Raw genomic sequence first — 21,303 nt, 5'->3', positions numbered from 1 at the left:
GTAAAGCAGTTATCAGTGATATATTAGTCATTCCATCCAGGGCCCCTGTGAGTTGGGTGAGTGAATAATTAATTACAGGTGACTTTCAGACAAGTGAGGATCTAGTGTAGCCTTGAAGTTTCTTAGTATGGAGTATTTTGTCTGGTGGGTGAATAAGCATTGAGTAATTAGCATGACATTTGAGTGATCTTTAGGAATTTGTAACTAAAATAAACCTATTTTTCTTAGTCATGATAAGGGGTTACTTTTTTTTACCTAAAATGCTGAATTTAATTTGTTTTTCTTTTCTTATTACAAGATTTATCACAGAATCAGTATATTTTCTTTTAGGAAAGGACTTGTATTGTAGCTATCAGAAGGAACAATGTATAATAAAAAAAAAAGAAAAATGTAAAGCCAGAAGTTTTTTAAAAGTTGAAGAAGTTATGGATTCCTATTTTCTAATCCATGGCTAATCTGAAAAATTATATCATTTTCAAGCAATTTTAAATGTTTAACCCTGGCTTATAAGACTAACCAGCTCAGTTGCCTTGAATGAATACTTTATCCTGTTGGTTGAGTGCTCAGTTCCTCAGTAGTGTCCTACTCCTTGCAGCCCCATGGATTGTAGCCCAGGCTCCTGGTCCAAGGAATTTCCCAGGCAAGACTACTGGAGCAACTTGCCATTTCCTTCTGTAGGGGGTCTTCCAAACAGAGAGATCAAATATGCTTCTCCTGAATTGGCAGGAGGATTGCTTATCACAGTGCACCACTCAGTAAGTCTATCCTGTTGGTTACCACATTCAAGCTGTCAAAATATTAGGTCATAAGCAGTATATGGAAGGATAGTTGTCATCCATCTTTATTTCCCTGGTGATCTCTGCAGAGGAGGTGCTTAACAAAGATAGTTGAATAACAGCATCATTTTTTTTTTATTTGAATTTATTCAGTAACCCTTTCTCTCTCTCTACTTCAAAGTGATGGAAAAGTGGTCTCTAATCCTTACAGAGAGAAAATAAAGGAGATTCACTGATTAGATGCTCTTTCCGGTCAAATCACATTCAAGAAAGCAAAGCAATTTAGACTGTAAGGGGCTGAGTGCTTATAATGAAAACCTCTACTAATGTATTTCTTTCTTATTTATGCAATGCATAAAGAGAAATTTAAGAAATATGTTCTCACTATTTATATACAGTTATACTTTTCTATTTTCATATTTATTCTAGTCTGTTAACTTTATTTCTTCTTTCCTTTTTGGATTATTTTCCTTATGACTCTCCTCTGTAGCATTTTCTCAACCTTTATTTAATTAAGAGGAAACCCTATGACAACACCCTTTTGTCTTTACCAGACTAATTGTTCTTTTTTTCTTTCCTTAGACCTACAAAACTAGATAGGCATTCAAAATATAGAGCAACTGAGTTGTGAATATTCTTGCTTTTCATCTCATTTTCCTGATTTTTTCCCCCTATTTATATTTCAGTACCATTCTTTAATTTTATTTATATTTTTGTTCTTCAGAGATAATCAGAAGCTTGCCATCTTTTATGCTCAGTCTCCAAGACCAAAATCTGTTTCATATTGTGAATAGTTATTCCAAGCTCAACAGTTCTTGGGCATCACTTTGGCTAAGTGCTGGAAGCAGATGGTTAAGGACTTTGTTCGGTATACAGGAGAATCAATACAGTGTGATCTAAATTTCCTTATTGTAGCAACACCTGAAAGCAAGTTTCTACTTAAGGCAAGAAACACTTGTAATCAGATGGTCAATAATTGCAACAACTAAGTAGCTGAATTGCTTTACTCAGAAATTGCATCATTTATTAAAGAGCAGTGACAACATTACTGAAATTGTCTTTTACCCTTTCAGAATTGATTTGAACTCTATTAGAAACAACTGCAAAAGACTGACAGGAAGAGCTTTTATCATTTCACCAGTAGTATACTTACAGGGTAGGTTTTCTCAAATAACAAAGCTGTTCATTTGAACACTCATTCTTTCACTTGGTCATTCAGCAAATATTTACTGAGCTACTAGCATGTTCCAGGGCACTTTGTTAAGGACTAAGACATATTTTCCTGCACCAATGATCTCATATGATCTCATAGAGGGGAAATATGAGGCAAGATAGAAATAAAAATCAAATTCCAATGTGTAAAACTGTTAAAGAGTTGTGTACAAGTAGCATGTAACACAAAAGAGGAGCTGATTGCTATTAATTCAAGGAAGTATGAAAGTGAAACTAGCTGAGAGGATCCTCTCCTTCTGATACTGCAGAGGGTCTTTGCGGGAGGCCAGAATGTCTTTGGATTTCAGTTATCTGCTGTGGAAAATGAGGATATGAATCAGATAACAGGAACAACAGACAAATTTATGGAGAACTTTCTATGGGACAGACACTGTTATACAAATTATACTCGCTGTAACTATTTTTTAAATAATTCTATGTGATAGGTACTGCTAATATGGCAATTTGTGATGAAACTGATGTCCATAGAAGTTAATTAGTTTTGTCAAAGTTATTCAGTTTTAAGTGACACAGACAAGATACTACTACTGAATATTTCTTCTCTGAGTCCTAAGTGGACATTCCTACAATGCAAATTTCCAAATTCATTTACAGATAAAGTATCCAGACAAAATTGACCATGCTTAATATAAAATAAAATATTTGTTTTTACAAAAGTATATCATTTATATATTTTGAAAACATTCCTTTAAACGTGGTTGCATTTAGTTTCCATGGAATCCATGAACTTGTGGTGAACACTGTGTACTTTTGAAATCAGATGCTTAATTCTTTCAAATATCTGACACTGGAGTTCAAACAAGAGACAGAATGACTAAATTGAGAGTGGGTGGCATAGGCAAAGCGGATCCTCTATAATGAAAGTTTATGGCCTTGAAATATTTTTAAACATACTTCTTGATTTAGTTGATATTATCATTTCTACTAAGTTCAATACACTGAGATGCTTTTAAACATGTCCAACATTCTGACATTTTGCCTCTCCAGCCAGATTATCTCCTGGCAGTACCTACACTTAATGTTCAAAATTGGGAAAGGAGAATGTCAAGGCTGTATGTTATCACCCTACTTATTTAACTTCTATGTAGAGTACATCATATGAAATGCTGGGCTGAATGACTCACAAACTGAAATCAGTATTGGTGGGAGAAATATCAACTAGCTTAGATATGCAGATGATACCACTCTAATGGCAGAAAGTGAAGAAGAAGTAAAGAGCCTCTTGATAAGGGTGAAAGAGGAGAGTGAAAAAGATGGCTTAAAACTCAACATTCAGAAAACTAAGATGATGGCATATAGTCCCATCATCTGTGTCAAATAGATGTGGAAAAAGTGGAAGCAGTGGCAGATTTTATTTTCTTGGGCTGTAAAATCACTGTAGACAGTGACTGCAACCACAAAATTAAGACACTCCTTGAAAGAAAAGCTATAGCAAACCTGGATAGCATATTAAAAAGCAGAGACCTCACTTTGCTAGCAAGGTCTACATAGTCAAAGCTACGGGTTTTCCAGTAGTCATTTACAGAAGTGAGAGCTGGACCATAAAGAAGGCTGAGCACCAAAAAATTGATGTTTTCAAACTGTGGGGCTGGAGAAGATTCTTGAGAGTCCCTTGGACAGCAAGGAGATCAAACCAGTCAATCCTAAAGGAAATCAACCCTGAATAGTCATTGGAAGGACTGATGTTGAAGCTGACTCCAGTACTTTGGCCACTGATGTTAAGAACCAACTCATTGGAAAAGGCCCTGATGCTTGGAAAGATTGGGGGCAGAAAGAGACTGGGGCAACAATGGATGAGATGGTTGGATGACATCACCAACCCAATGAGCCTGAGTTTGAGAAAACTCCAGGAGATAGTGAAGGACAAAGCAGCCTGGCATGCTATAGTCCATTGGGTCACAAAGAGTTAGACATGACTTAGCAACTGAACTACAACAACAACACTTAAATTACACAACTAAATTTAACACTGGTGGGCAACATGTTTCAAAGTTATTTCCTTCCCTTACTCTCTTGTCTACAGAAGTGCTTACTTCCTATTTGTGAAAAATGGGCATCTCCCCATGGTACCTCATTCTGTTATCAAAAATAAGAGTAAGATTTTGCAAATCCTATTCAAATGTAATGGTACATAACACTTTCACAACACTTTATTTTGAGAGGCAAGCTCTGTGGATGAAAAATTATCAAGTGCTTAGGTGTAATCCTGATAGAGCTGTGCTTAATAAATATTAAAGTCATGTATATTTTGATACTTTTGGTATAATTGTCCATTTAAAAATGGACAGACTCCTTTTTCCATGGGATTCTCTGGGCAAGAATACTGGAGTGGGTTGCCATTCCCTTCGCCAGAGAATCTTCCTTATTCAGGGATCCAAATCGAGTCTCGTGCATTGCAGGCAGATTCTTTACCATCTAAGTCACCAGGAAGCTCCTAAAAATGTTTTTAGGGGATCATAAGTGAAAGATTTGCAACTATACTGATGACTGTCAACATTCTTAAGGAAAGATATATACATTTCTGGAGAAAGACACCCTCTCACTACATAAGCTCAGATGAATAAATACATTAACGAGGACCAAATATGTTAATGCCACCATCACCTTTGCTTCCAAATTTGCTTTGTAGTAAATATGAAAGCCAGTTGATGATGATGCTATACTATTCTTTATCTAATATGAAAACAATGAATACATCTGATTCCATTATTACTCATGATTAAAATAATGGAAAATTTTCAGAATACCAGTAAGCATACTTAAACTTTTTAAAGCTTGACTTTTAATGAGTACTTAAGATTCTGTGACTACTAGAATACTTATTTGGCAGTAAAATATGTTCTAAATCTAACATGACACAGTTCAATGGGCTCTTTTAAAGCAGCTATTCCTATCAGTTTAGTTCAGTCACGCAGTTGTGTCTGACTCTTTGTGACCCCATGGTCTGTAGCATGTCAGGCTTCCTTGTCCATCACCATCTCCTGGAGCTTGATCAAACTGAAGTCCATTGAGTCAGTGATGCATCCAACCATCTCATGCTCTGTCGTCCCCTTCTCTTCCTGCCTTCCATCTTTCCCAACATCAGGGTTTTTTCCAACGAGTCTTACCTTTTCCAGTAAGGTAAAATTTAATATTATCATATATTTATAGTGTACATTTGAACTTTTGAATTTATACTTTAATTGAATAGATTTTTTGTTCCTTAAAAAATCCATCTAAGAGTGGTAAGACATGAATCCTTACTTTCTCCTTTGAAGGAGGAACCATGTAATGTTGGAAATGTGATGCACCAAGCTCATGCTCATGGACAGGAAGTGGTACAGCCAGGAACAAGAAACTAGCCTTTCAGACTCTAAAATTCCTCTTTGTTGCATTAGGACACACTCATTCCCCTAAAGGTAAGTGAAATAATTGTTTATCAAGTGAAGATCCTAAGAACATTTTTCCTGACTTGTTTTGTTATTAAAAAATGAATATCTTTTCTACTTTACTTTCTGAGTCCTTTAGATCCATTCTTTATTGTATTTTATAATCTGAACTTTTCCCCATGATATACCAAAGAAAAGCAAATTGCCTGAAGGTGAAGTGTTGATCCTAAAAGAAAGTTTGGAGGGTTTAATTCATCAGTTCAGTTTCTTTCAACTAGGTACCAATGTGTAGAAACATAGCATCTAAGTTCACTAGAACCTTAACAAATTGTGACAGATTGTCAGTGAAACTGGCAAGTTTTTTTAAACTCAAATGGCTTGAAGTTAACTATAAAAAGGGGGTTATAATGATACTTACCTCAGATAAATATGAGAATTAATCTACAAGGCTCTTATTAATGGCACTTAGTATCCACTATCATTGTTAGCCATTATTATTATCAATATGTATGTTAAATGATAAGGTGTTAAGCTTGTTGCTTATTTAGTTCAAGGGTATTTTTAAATCACCTTTCAGTAAATTTTCATGTTTTTCTTTTGAGCGTCTTCACAATAGCATCTTAAAGGCTTAAAGGCATTCCAAGCAGCAAAGATATTTTTAATTAAGATTAAATAACCTTTAGGATTAGAGTTTAGAAAAGAGAATCGGTGCTACAAATTCTGAATGTGTTTTGAACTTACCTATTTTCAGACATTTTGACCCAGGAGCATCCTGACAGTTTCAGAGTAAGCACGCAGCGCTCTCTTCCTTCAATAATTGGCACTTAAAGATAATAATTACATCAATCATGCTGTCAAGAAACACATAGTGTTTAGACTTAATGGGAAGAAAACAACCTATTAAGAAAGAAAATTCTGTTAATAATGTTAATTTTCCATATTAAGCCTCTGAGCATGTATCAATATAAATGGGTAATCATATTTGAGAAACTAGAACTTCTCCTCAATCCATGACTGTTTGCTCCATGCTCACAAGAGAGATGCCAGTCTTCAGGGAACGTACAATTTATTCCTGGTTATCTATTTTTCAAATAATACCTCTCTTTTAAAGAATATGCAGTTGAGACAGAAAATAGATGAACCAATGACTACTATTAAAGGAAGGAAGGAAGGAAATAAGGGATGAAGAGCGGAAGAATGAATTTAGAACTCTTAGTTACAAGTAACAGCTAAAGAAAAGCTAGTTTGAGAAAACTGAATAATTTATTTTATGAATGCTCAAGTGTCTCACACAAGTGAAGAATATAAATGCATTTGGGTCTTGAGGAAATTTGGGACAATTAGGTTTTAGAAATACCATCAAGAATCATTTTCCATATGTTGTTGGGAAATAAGGCTGTCAACAGTTCCTGCATTTTATACCAGAGAATCAATCACCCCAAGAAGATTGCTTTGATCTCCTTCTTTACCAAAGGCCACAGTTCCCAGGGAAGGCACTTGCTGTCCTTGTTCAGTCAGATTGGAACCTCAGTCCCACTCACCTTAACTGGGGTGGGAAAGGAAAGGAGTGAGGAGTTATAATCAGTCCAGTTTGCATGAGTTAACTACTCCTGAACCAATCAACTCTGGTCAGGGGTTTGGGTTACCATTAACTGTATGCTTTTATTCCAGGTATGTGCAGATGAATGAGAATAGTTGCTCAAAGAAGGGTACCAGCCAGATAACATAGCATTCCACTGAAATTCATATGTTGATTTACTATTCATATAAGTAACATTTATGGAGAGACATCCATGTGCTAGACAGTGTTTTAGATGCTGGGGATATAGCAATGAACAAAAAAACCACAGAACCTACAAAAATTTAACATTATTTTTATTAAAAAAAATGTTTTGAGAACTTTATGGTAACTACGTCCACTGTTTTCCCACCAACAGAGAATTTATAATATCCATTTCTTTTTTCTTTTCCATAAACTTGGATTTAAAATGACATATTCCATTCAGTCTGAGCACAGTAAGAGATTTGGTTTTGGATGACATACTCCTACTCTCTTGTTCAAAGGCTGAAGTTTGCCAAGTATTCACATATTTCAACTTTAGTCCTTTTTGCCCATTTTTCTTTAGTTTGATCTTTTTCCTCTGGATATCTCTAGTTGTTGCTCAAATAAACAATCTAGTTCTAATTTGGTAAAAAATAGCCTTGAAGCCTAATTTGGTAAGATGCTTTCAACTTCTGTAAAACTGGCCTTGCATTATGGGAGGTCTTGCATGTCAGGAACTCTGAAAACTTCATGATTATTTGGTAAGAATTTTAGCTACTGTTCTCAGAAGTACAGAGTGGACCAGGGAACAGTCAATGGCTGATAGAGCGGAATATCTTTCATAGAGGGTGGACGTGTAGTTTTAATTCCTGGGGAAACATTCTAAAACCACAATCATTAGGTAAGAAGAGAACAGCAGTCTTGCCAGGCTATAACAAGCATAACTAAATGTCAGGCATTATGCACTATCCAAGGACAGAAAGATATTAGTAACAGAGTGGGAACACTTTGAAAATGGCGCTTGGTCAGTAAAAATAAATGAAATGAAGTCCCAATTCCCAGGAGGAACCAGAGAATATAATCATCTATAAAATATTTCATTTGATTTCTCACTTAAGGAAAATTGGCACCCAATGCCTAAATTGTCACTTTTTAAAAAAAACTGAAGACCTATTAAAAGGAAAAGTAAAAAATATGATTTGCAGCCCCTTGTTATTATTGATTTGTTAACACTGAGCAAAATTTTCTTTGACAGAATTTTTTTCAATGTACTAAAGAAGCCACTGCTAATCTTGTTAATTAGTGATTTTCAAAGTGCCTAAGGTTAATGTAAAATTGGAAATGAATAATTTTTTAATCAAATACCTGACAGTGAAAAATACAAAAAAGAAAATAGACAAATGTTGCCATTGATCAGTTTGAAATAGACTCTCTTTCATCAGTTCAGTTCAGTCGCTAGTCATGTCCGACTCTTTGTAACCCCATGAATCACAGCACGCCAGGCCTCCTGTCCATCACCAACTCCTGGAGTTCACTCTAACTCATGTCATGTCCATCGAGTCGGTGATGCCATCCAGCCATCTCATCCTCTGTTGTCCCCTTCTCCTCCTTCCGCCAATCCCTCCCAGTATCAGGGTCTTTTCCAATGAATCAACTCTTCACATGAGGTGGCCAAAGTATTGGAGTTTCAGCTTTAGCATCAATCTTTCCAATGAACACCGAGGACTGATCTCCTTTAGGTTGGACTTGTTGGACCTCCTTGTAGTCCAAGAGACTCTCAAGATTCTTCTCCAACACCACAGTTCAGAAGCATCAATTTTTCGGTGCTCACCTTTCTTCACAGTCAAACTCTTATATCCATACATGACCATGGGAAACACCATAGCCTTGAGTAGACGGACCTTTGTTGGCAAAATAATGTCTCTGCTTTTCAATATACTATCTAGGTTGGTCATAACTTTTCTTCCAAGGAGTAAGTGTCTTTTAATTTCATGGCTGCAATCACCCTCTGCAGTGATTTTGGAGCCCCAAAAAATAAAGTCTGACACTGTTTCCCCACCTACTTGCCATGAAGTGATGGGACCAAATGCCATGATATTTGTTTTCTGAATGTTGAGCTTTAAACCAACTTTTTCACTCTCCTCTTTCACTTTCATCAAGAGGCTTTTTAGTTTCTCTTCACTTTCTGCCATAAGGGTGGTGTCATCTGCATATCTGAGGTTATTGATATTTCTCCTGGCAATCTTGATTCCAGCTTGTGCTTCTTCCAGCCCAGCGTTTCTCATGATGTACTCTGCATAGAAGTTAAATAAGCAGGGTGACAATATACAGCCTTGACGTACTCCTTTTCCTATTTGGAACCAGTCTGTTGTTCCATGTCCAGTTCTAACTGTTGCTTCCTGATCTGCATACAGGTTTCTCAAGAGGCAGGTCAGGTGGTCTGGTATTCCCATCTCTTTCAGAATTTTCCACAGTTTATTGTGATCCACAAAGTCAAAACTTCAGCATAGTCAATAAAGCAGAAATAGATGTTTTTTCTGGAACTCTCTTGCTTTTTTGATGATCCAGCAGATGTTGGCAATTTGATCTCTGGTTGCTTTGCCTTTTCTAAAACCAGCTTGAACATCTGGAAGTTCATGGTTCACATATTGCTGAAGCCTGGCTAGGAGAATTTTGAGCATTACTTTAGTAGTGTTTGAGATGATTGCAATTTGAGTGCAGCACTTTCACAGCATCATCTTTCAGGATTTGAAAGAGCTCAACTGGAATTCCATCACCTCCACTAGCTTTGTTCATAATGATGCTTCCTAAGGCTTGCTTGACTTCACATTCCAGGATATCTGGCTCTAGGTGAGTGATCACACCATCGTGATTATCTGGGTCGTGAAGATCTTTTTTGTATAGTTCTGTGTATTCTTGCCACCTCTTCTTAATATCTTCTGCTTCTCTAAGGTTCATACCATTTCTGTCCTTTATTGAGCCCATCTTTGCATGAAATGTTCCCTTTGTATCTCTAATTTTCTTGAAGAGATTTCTAGTCTTTCCCATTTTGTTGTTATCCTCTATTTCTTTGCATTGATTGCTGAGGAAGGCTTATCTCTTCTTGCTATTCTTTGGAACTCTGCATTCAGATGCTTATATCTTTCCTTTTCTCCTTTTCTTTTTGCTTCTCTTCTTTTCACAGCTATTTTTAAGGCCTCCTCAGACAGCCATTTTGCTCTTTTGCATTTCTTTTCCATGGGGATGGTCTTGATCCCTGTCTCCTGTGCATTGTCACGAATCTCCATCCATAGTTCATCAGGCACTGTGTCTATCAGATCTAGGCCCTTAAATCTATTTCTCACTTTCACTGTATAATCATAAGGGATTTGATTTAGGTCATACCTGAGTGGTCTAGTGCTTTTCCTTACTTTCTTCAATTTAGGACTGAATTTGGCAATAAGGAGTTCATGATCTGAGCCACAGTCAGCTCCCGGTCTTGTTTTTGCTGACTGTATAGAACTTCTCCATCTTTGGCTGCAAAGAATATAATCAATCTGATTCTGGTGTTGACCATCTGGTGATGTCCATGTGTAGAATCTTCTCTTGTGTTGTTGGAAGAGGGTGTTTGCTATGACCAGTGCATTCTCTTGGCAAAACTGTGTTAGCCTTTGCCCTGCTTCATTCCGTACTCCAAGGACAAATTTGCCTGTTACTCCAAGTGTTTCTTGACTTCCTACTTTTGCATTCCAGTCCCCTATAATGAAAAGGATATCTTTTTTGGGTGTTAGTTCTAAAAAGTCTTGTAGGTCTTCATAGAACCGTTCAACTTCAGCTTCTTCAGCATTACTGGTTGGGGCATAGGCTTGGATTACCATGATACTGAGTGGTTTGCCTTGGAAACGAACAGAGATCATTCTTTCGTTTTTGAGATTGCATCCAAGTACTGCATTTCAGACTCTCTTGTTGACTATGATGGCTACTCCATTTCTTCTAGGGATTCTTGCCCACAGTAGTAGATATAATGGTCTTCTGACTTAAATTCACCCACTCCAGTCCATTTTAGTTCCCTGATTCCTAGAATGTCGACATTCACTCTTTCATCTCCTGTTTGACCACTTCCAATTTGCCTTGATTCATGGACCTGACATTCCAGGTTCCTATGCAATATTGCTCTTTACAGCATTGGACCTTGTTTCTATTACCAGTCACATCCACAACTGGGTATTGTTTTTGCTTTGGCTCCATCCCTTCAGTCTTTCTGGAGTTATTTCTCCACTGATCTCCAGTAGCATATTGGTCACCCACCGACCTGGTGAGTTCCTCTTTCAGTGTCCTATCATTTTGCCTTTTCATACTGTTCATGGGGTTCTCAAGGCAAGGATACTGAAGTGCTTTGCCATTCCCTTCTTCAGTGGACTACATTTTGTCAGACCTCTCCACCATGACCCGTCCGTTCTGGGTGGCCCCTCATGGCATGGCTTTGTTTCATTGAGTTAGACAAGGCTGAGGTCTGTGTTATCAGATTGGCTAGTTTTCTGTGATTATGGTTTCAGTGTGTCTGCCCTCTGATGCTCTCTCGCAACACCTACCATCTTACTTGGGTTTCTCTTACCTTAGACGTGGGGTATCTCTTTATGACTGCTCCAGCAAAGCGCAGCTGCTGCTCCTTACCCTGGAGTAGGGGTATCTCCTCACTGCCGCCCCTCCTGACCTAGAAGTGTGCTGGCTGTGCTAGACATCGCAGAAGCGTGCCAGACTCTCTTTCATATTGAATGCCAATAAATATGTTTTAATTAATTAAGTCATATTGTGATGGCTTAAGATGAAATATGTAATACATAGGACACTCATAAGCTTTAAGAAGGAGTCAATAAAAATAACTACACTGGAGTATATTATTTAAAATATAGTAAACAATAAATTCGGAGAAGGCAATGGCACCCCACTCCAGTACTCTTGCCTGGAAAATCCCGTGGATGGAGGAGCCGGGAAGGCTGGAGTCCATGTGGTCACTGAGGGTTGGACACGACTGAGCGACTTCACTTTCACTTTTCACTTTCATGCATTGGAGAAGGAAATGGCAACCCACTCCAGTGTTCTTGTCTGGAGAATCCCAGGGACGGGGGAGCCTGGTGGGCTGCCGTCTATGGGGTCGCACAGAGTTGGACACGACTGAAGCGACTTAGCAGCAGCAGCAGCAAACAATAAATGAGAAAAAAAAATTTTTTTTTAAATGAATGACAGTATTTCCATCTATATATCCATTGTACTTCCCTGGTAGTGCTAGTGGTAAAGAAGCTGCCTGAAAATGCAGTAGATATAATAGATGTGGGTTTGATCCCTGGCATGGGAAGATCCCTTGGAGGAGGGCACAACAACCCACTCTAGAATTCTTGCCTGGAGAATCCCATGGACAGAGGAGCCTGGTAGACTATACTCCATAGGGTCACAGAGAGTCAGACACAGCTGAAACGATTTAGTACACATGCATACACTGTACTTCAGTTCAGTTCAGTTGCTCAGTCACGTCCAACTCTTTGCAACCCCATGGACTGCAACATGCCAGGCTTCTCTGTTCATCACCAACTCCCAGAGCTTACTGAAACTCATGTCCATCAAGTTGGTGATGCCATCCAACCATCTCATCCTCTGTCATCCCCTTCTCCTCCCACCTTCAATCTTTCTCAGCATCAGGCTCTTTTCCAGTGAGTCAGTTCTTCACATCAGGTGGCCAAAGTATTGGAGTTTCAGCTTCAACATCAGTCCTTCCAATGAATATTCTGGCCTGATTTACTTTAGGATTGACTAGTTGTATCTCCTTGCAGTCCAAGGGACTCTCAAGAATCTTCTCAAACACCACAGTTCAAAAGCATCAATTCTTTGGCTCTCAGCATTCTTTATAGTCCAGCTCTCACATTTAGACATGACTACTGGGAAAACCATAGATTTGACAAGATGGACCTTTGTCAGCAAGGTAATGTCTTTGCTTTTTAATGTGCTCACTAGGTTGATCATAGCTTTCCTTCCAAGGAGCAAGCATCTTTTAATTTCATGGCTGTAGTCACCATCTGCAGTGATTTTGGAGCCCCCCAAAAATAAAATCTCTCACTGTTTCCTTTGTTTCCCCATCTATTTGCCATAAAGTTATGGGACCAGTTGCCATGATTTTAGTCTGAATGTTGAGTTTTAAGCCAACTTTTTCATTCTCCTCTTTCACTTTCATCAAGAGACTCTTTAGTGAAGGGGCTCTAGGTGAAGCAGACCTGGGTATGGCATAAGCCTTCTTGGAGGAGGTCACCATTAACCCCATCATAGAGCCACCAGAACTTACACGGGATTGGGGAAACAAACTCTTGGAGAACACAAACAAAATCTGTGTGCACCAGGACTCAGGAGAAAGGAGCAGTGACCCCAGAAGAGACTGACTCAGATTTGCCTGTGAGTGTCCAGGAGGCTCTGGCAGAGGCGTGGGTCAATGGTGGCCTGTTGAAGGGTCGGGAGCACTAAGTGCAGCAGTGTATACATGGGACCTTTTGAAGGAGATCACCGTTATCTTCATTACCTCCACCATAGTTTGACTTCAGGTCAAACAACAGGGAAGGAACACAGTACTGCCCATCAGCAGAAAATTGGATTAAAGATTTACTGAGCATGGCCCTGCCCATCAGAACAAGATCCAGTTTCCCCCTCAGTTTCTCCCATCAGGAAGCTTTCATAAGACTCTGATCCTTATCTACCAGAGTGCAGACAGAATGAAAACCACAAACCCAGAAAACCAACCAAACTGATCATATGTACCACAGACTTGTCTAACTCAATGAGACTATGAGCCATGCCATCTAGAGCCACCTAAGACAGACGGGTAATGGTGGAGAGTTCTGACAAAATGTGGTCCACTGGAGAAGGGAATGGTAAACCACTTCAGTATTGTTGCCTTGAGAAATCATGAACAGTATGAAAAGACAAAATGATAGGACACTAAAAGATGAACTCCCCAGGTCGGTAGGTGCCCAATATGCTACTGGAGATCAGTGGAGAAATAACTCCAGAAAGAATGAAGAGACGGAACCAAAGCAAAAACAACACCCATTTGTGGATGTGACTGGTGATGAAAGTAAAGTCCAATGTTGTAAAGAACAATATTGCATAGGAACCTGGAATGTTAGGTCCATGAATCAAGGCAAGTTGGAAGTGGTCAAACAGGAGATGGCAAGAGTAAACAAAGACATCTTAGGAATCAGTGAACTAAAATGGACTGGAATGGATGAATTTAGCTCAGATGACCATTATATCTACTACTGTGGGCATGAATCCCTTAGAAGAAATGGAGTAGCCATCATAATCAACAAAAGAGTCTGAAATGCAGTACTCGGATGCAATCTCAAAAACGAAACAATGATCTCTGTTCGTTTCCAAGGCAAACCATTCAATATCACAGTAATCCACGTCTATGCCCCAACCATTAATGCTAAGGAAGCTGAAGTTGAATGGTTCTATGAAGACCTACAAGCCCTTCTACAACTAACACCCCAAAATGCTGTCCTTTTCATTATAACAGACTGGAATGAAAAAGTAGGAAATCAAGAGATACCTGGAGTAACAGGCAAATTTGGCCTTGGAATACAAAATGAAGCAGGACAAAGGTAACAGAGTTTTGCCAAGAGAACACACTGGTCATAGTAAACACCATCTTCCAGCAACACAAGAGAAGACCCTGTAGTTGAAGCATCTTATTATCATTCTTTTGGAAAGTTAAACAGGAACTTGTAAATCACATGCTACTTTGCAAATACAAAATACTCAATACATTTATTTAAATAAATTGCACTGAATAGTATGAAGATAATTTGTACATACTAGAGAGTTTTTGACCCAAATATGCCTGAAAGTGAGAGTATTTTTGTATTTTGGTCAGTCCTTCTATATTCTGAATATAGCCAGAAGATGGATTTTCTACTCAAAATTATTAGCATCAGACCCATGAAGTCTGTTCTTCTCTATATGGCATTTCTGTTGTTTTCTGTAAGCAAAACACTATAAAAATAACCACAGCACTCATTGCATTAGAAATGGGTTTGTCACAATCATTCTAGTTCATAACCAGTTGATATTAAAAATAGGGTTTTCCACAAGGTAAGCTACAGGGAAATTACATTTCCTAGATTCATGTTCCCTGCACAATTTCCAAGTGATGTAGCAGCAACATCAGGAAAGAAGTTTGATTTTATGACAGTGTGTTTACAAATATATTAAGGGTGGAATTCTCAGCACCCTGAATGGGATTTGAGTTGCATTTCTTGCTTATCATAACAGTGGTGCTTGTTTATAGTTGTGTCTCTTGGCAATATAAAAAATGAGTCCAGTGTTTATTTTTATTCCTCTTTGGTTTAAACTACCCATACCTCCCACACACAAAAAACTATTTAGATGATATTTTAAGTGCCAGAAGGACACATTAATTAAATGTTAGAGAATGGATGCTCCAGAAAGCAAGTCATTCATACAAAAAGCCTCAATAGTCAGTTTTGACTACTAAGAAGCCCCAAATGAAATACAATATAAATTACAATGGCTCATCAAAACCAACACATTACCTTACAAACCATTTAACAATTCTCCCTTTCAAAGTCTGAAATTAAAATCCATATGTTTTTCTCTAAAGTCTAGTCCCAGTTGACCTATATTTTTGATGGGTAAACATTAGGGGGATATTACTTTATGTAAAATACTGTTGTGTTTTATACCATTCTGTTTTATTGAAAGTTTTTGCACTTGGCAAAGTATAATATAAGGCAATTAATTCAAGGACTATAGTTTCCTAAAAAGGTAAAAATTAAGGTCAAGGACATGTTAAAAATATAGAGGAAAATGTCCTGAATTATTTTTTGATTAAGAAAATATAGAGGCAGTTTTAAGGACATTTGCTGAAGAGTATGGTGATTCTGAAGTCTGCTTCTTGCTCTAGTGTAGGCAGTTTTCCTATGCTAATGCCTATTTTAGAGAGAATAATAGTTATTTCTTGTTTTTACTTCATATTAGATTACCTGATACTGTCTGTGTCTTTCTCCTTTCACTTTTCCTTTACATTGTGGTGGGTCTATATCAGTAATCAGAAAAAGAGATAGTAAAATATGTTTTTCCACTTTAAAAGTAACAAATACATTTCCTTTCACCTCACTTAAGTTTGCTAGATTTGCTGAAAGAAATTTGAAAACTACCAGAGAAATGTGTCAGCAAAAGGCAGGACCTGTTCCGTATAGAATCACAACTTTGATTTGAAGCTTTGGCAGTTTATTTTGAGAGATTACCATGTGTTTGGGAATAATTTGTAGAGCTAAGTGGGGGGGGGGGGACCTAAATGATTTTGAAAGAACTGCAAGGCATTTGAAATGAGTGTAGGTGAGAACTAATTCATAAACAGAGAGAAAAGAAAATATCTAATAAGAAAAGGAGAGTGACAAAGATGCCTCGTGTCTTGAGAGATAGTGATTTGGGGAGTACTCTTTATTCTACTTTAAATATATATATATATATTTATTTATTTTTAATTGATTTATGATTGGTTTACAATATTGGTTTGATTTCTGTCATATATCAACATGAATTAACCATAGGTGTCCTCCCCATCTTGAATCTTTCTGCTATCTCCTGCTGATTCCCACCCCTCTAGGTTATTACAGAGCCCCCATTTCAATTCCCTTAGTCATACAGCAAATTCCCATTGGCTATCTATTTACATATGTTAGTGTATATACATCCATGCTACTCTCTCCATTCATCTCACCCTCTCCCTCTTCTCCCCAACCCTTGCCCATAAGTTTGTTCTCTATGTCTGCATCTCCATTGCTGCTTTGTGATCGGATTCATCAAACCATCCTTTTAGATTCCCTCAGTTTAGTTCAGTCACTCAGTCGTGTCCGACTCTTTGTGACTGCATGAATCGCAGCACGCCAGGCCTCCCTGTCCATCATCATCTCCCGGAGCTCGCTCAAACTCATGTCCATCGAGTCGGTGATGCCATCCAGCCATCTCATCCTCTGTTGTCCCCTTCTCCTCCTGCCCCCAATCCCTCCCAGCATCAGAGTCTTTTCCAATGAGTCAACTCTTCGCATGAGGTGGCCAAAGTACTGGAGTTTCAGCTTTAGCATCATTCCTTCCAAAGAAATCCCAGGGCTGATCTCCTTCAGAATGGACTAGTTGGATCTCCCCGCAGTCCAAGGGACTCTCAAGAGTCTTCTCCAACACCACAGTTCAAAAGCATCAATTCTTCACATGTGTTAATATATGATATCTGTTTTTCTCTTTCTGACTTACTTCACTCTGTATAATAGGTTCTAGGTTAATCCATCTCATTAGAACTGACCAAAATGCATACCTTTTTTATGGCTGAGTAGTATTCCATTGTAAAATCACAAGCTTCTACACAGCAAAGGAGACTATCAATAAGGTGAAAAGACAGCCCTCAGAATGGGGGAAAAATTATAGCAAATCTACTTGATTTTTATAGCCCTGAATTACAGCTTTTCTTTGTGGTGGTGGTGGTGGTCATTTAACTGCTAAGTGGTGTCCAACTTTTGCCACCCCATGAACTGTATGTAGCCTGCCAGTCTCCTCTGTCCATGGCATTCTCCAGGCAACAATATTGGAGTGGGTTGCCATTTCCTCCTCCATTCTTACTCTGTAGCAAGGAGCAAAATAATTAGCATCGCTTTTCTATTGTTGCTCTTGGTACTTTTCTCTAGAACCAGAGAGACTTGGGTTTAGATCTTAAGACAAAGATCTTTGTACTTGCTGCATAAATTTGAACTAGTGAGCAAATTTCCTTAATGCTTACATTTCTCACATGCAAATAGAAGCTAAGAGTACTCATCTTGCAGCGATATTAGAAGGAAGACAAGTAAGAGGCAGTTAATCTTGGGCATACCTAGAAGTCTAAAAGGGAACTGTGTGGCAGGTACAGCTTTTCTGAAGGATGGAGACCAGAGATAAGGCTGAGACCAGTCTGAGTGAGGAATCCTCCAATGCTCAGTCAAATAAAAAAGACTTGATCATTGGTGAAATCCTGGTCTTGGCTAAGGAGATAGACTGGTAGAGGGTACTGACCTGGGGTCAAGGATATTTCTGATGGTGTCATTAACTTGTGTCTGGAGAGTCAATGATGAGAGATCATAGAGACCTAAGAAACATGAGTGATATCCTAGGGCATGAATAGCCAAGGAGAAAAATCTAGCCTTTAAGCAGGTTGAGTACATATCACCATGGAGTTCAAAGGCTGATGGTGTACGCAAACTGATGATGGTCAACAAAGGCAGTGTACTGCAGAATTAGTAGCAAGCCTTTCTCTACCAGGAAAAGAAGGGTTATATAAAGAAATAAAGCATATCTAATGTGCCCTGATAAGATTTCTATCATCCATCCTTCTCTTGAGCTCCAATCTCATAGGCTTTCTTTAACTTTAGGCATCACATGGCTTCTACTTATGGCTTTATATTTATGCAGCACTTATAAATAACCTACATATCTTCAGACCTCAGTTTGATGCTACTCTTTTAGAGAATTCTTATCTGCACAAACCCCAAGGGCTGCCAAAATAAGGTCTTCTAATCTTGTACTTCTCCTTCTTATCAGTAATAGTAACTTAGTTAAATGGTCTCTAATTAGTAATTTAAAATTTCTCCACTTACTATTTCTTTTTTTTTTTTTCTTTTTTTGAGGAGAGAGACTATCTTATTCAGCCAGTGGCTTATATCATGAGTGATTGCAATGGCAGCCTGCCTAAGATGAAAAATTAATAAGTATTTGTTAAATGATTAAATGAATAATAGTCAGACAGCCTTAAAAGTCTTATGTGTAAGATGAAGAACTTTAATAGTTGAATTAAAAAAAAAAAAAAAAACTTTAGCAGTAACAGAACAATCAGAAAACTCTATTACCTGGGACAGGGAAGAAAGAGGGAAAAAAGCCTAAATGGAGGATTAAATAGAACCTCCACAGCAGTCTATTAGTGAAATACTCTGAAGTTTTAAAACCCTACACTAGAGTTAGACTTGTAATAAATTAGATGACGAGAATCTATACATAGTCTGTCCTTAGGTTGTCCTGCTTCTTTTCAGCTAATATACTTTGATGATTTCTAAAACTGATTCAAGTAAACCTCAGTTTTAATAAAAACAAGCATCTGAACTGTGCACAGCTATCTCATTAGTCATATCATTTTAAATAATGATGCTTAATATTAATGTCAGATATTGAGTAATTTCATTTATTTTCTCACTTAATCCTATTAACCTTCTGAGGCAGACATTATTTGAATTTTGCAGATGAGAACATTCAAGGAGGTTAAGTAATTTGTCTGAAGTTATACAGCTGTGAAGAAGCATAGCTGAAATTTGAACCCAGTTGTAGGTTATTGCAGAGCTCATTTTCTTAACCTAATGCTATCCTAGACATAGTATAACCGATGTGGGACTCCCTTTGTTGCTTTATCAGTTTAGTCAAAATCTTATAAAAAGTACCCTAATGGGAACTTTTCAAAAAATGTGTCAGAAAGCCAGATCTTACATATTCACTTCAAGAATCTATTCAACAGATCAAGATTTTATCTATTGCACTTTCTTTTGTTTCTATTCCCTATTCCTTTTTTTAAGTAAATAAAATGAAAGAAAGTTTGAACACCAACAGTTTGAACTAGCCAAAAGATCCTGACAGGAAATAGACTTTGTATCAGTAGATTTGGAACCAAACTGAAGAATATTGAAAGATATTAAGAGCTTACACTAAAACTGGGTAGAGTTTTATTCTCTCTAGTGTACACCAGAGAGAATAAATCTATGGAGAACAAACAAACAAACAAACAAGCAAAACAAAAACACTGAAATCTAAAGCAAGTCTGAAACCTGTTAGTTATATTTCAATTTATTTGTTTTTTCTGTCTTCTTGTCTGTCTGTATAATCTGTTTTATTTTTCAGATCAGTTCAGTTCAGTCACTCAGTTGTGTCTGACTCTTTGTGATCCCGTGGACTACAGCATGCCAAGCCTCTCTGTCCATCACCAATTCCTAGAGTTTATTCAAACTTATGTCCATTGAGTCAGTGATGCCATCTCATCCTCTATTGTCCCCTTCTTCTCCCACTTTCAATCTTCCTCAGCATCAGAGTCTTTTCAAATGAGTCAATTCTTTGCATCAGGTGGCCAAAGTATTGGAGTTTCAGCATCAGTCCTTCAAATGAATATTCAGGACTGATTTCCTTTAGGATGGACTGGTTGGATCTGTTAATTATATTTTATCTGCTTCTATTCTATCTGGAAGAAGCACAAGCTGGAATCAAGATTGCTGGGAGAAACATCAATAACCTTAGACATGCAGATGACACCATCCTTATGGCAGAAAGTGAAGAACTAAAGGGCCTCTTGATGAAAGTGAAAGAAGAGAGTGAAAAAGTTGGCTTAAAGCTCAACATTCAGAAAACTAAGATCATGGCATCTGGTCCCATCACTTCATGGCAAATAGATGGGGAAACAGTGGAAACAGTGGCTGACTTTATTTTGGGTGGGTCTCCAAAATCACTGTAGATGGTTACTGCAGCCATGAAATTAAAAGACACTTACTCCTTGGAAGGAAAGTTATGACCAACCTAGACAGAATATTAAGAAGCAGAGATATTAGTCAACAAAGGTCTGTCTAGTCAAGGCTATGGTTTTTCCAGTGGTCATTTATGGATGTGAGGGTTGGATTTTATAGAAACTGAGCACCAAATAATTAATGCTTTTGAACTGTGGTGTTGGAAAAAAACTCTCGATAGTCCCTTGGATTGAAAGGAGATCCATCCTGTCCATCCTAAAGGAGATCAGTCCTGGGTGTTCATTGGAAGGACTGATGTTGAAGCTGAAACTCCAATACTTTGGCCACCTGATGCGAAGAGCTGACTGATTTGAAAAGACCCTGATGTTGGGAAAGATTGAGGGCAGGAGGAGAAGGGGATAACAGAGGATGAGATGCTTGGATGGCATCACTCAGTCAATGGACTTGAGTTTAGGTGAACTCCAGGAGTTGGTGATGGACAAGGAGGCCTGGCATGCTGCCGTTCATGGGGTCACAAAGAGTCAGACGCAACTGAACGACTGATCTGAACTGAACTGATTCTATGTCTTTCATTTACTACAAATCACTTTGAAATTGATACCTTCCTTGTCTGCTTCTAGAATAATGGTTTTCCAGGTCAAGCTTCCAAGTTTACAGAGTTGGCCTCTCTCCAAGGCCCTGTTTATACAGTGCTATAAATTTACATACTCTGTCCCTTTCTGCCAAATCCTGAATCTAGATTATGCTAATCATAATTCTTGCTTAAAATTACATAACTTTCAAGAAGACACCATTTATTTCTTTCTCATTATCAACAA

The sequence above is a fragment of the Bos indicus genome, chromosome 3 (assembly GCF_029378745.1).
Source record: "Bos indicus isolate NIAB-ARS_2022 breed Sahiwal x Tharparkar chromosome 3, NIAB-ARS_B.indTharparkar_mat_pri_1.0, whole genome shotgun sequence".
NCBI classification, from domain to species: Eukaryota; Metazoa; Chordata; class Mammalia; order Artiodactyla; family Bovidae; genus Bos; species Bos indicus.
This window is presented reverse-complemented; position numbering follows the sequence as displayed.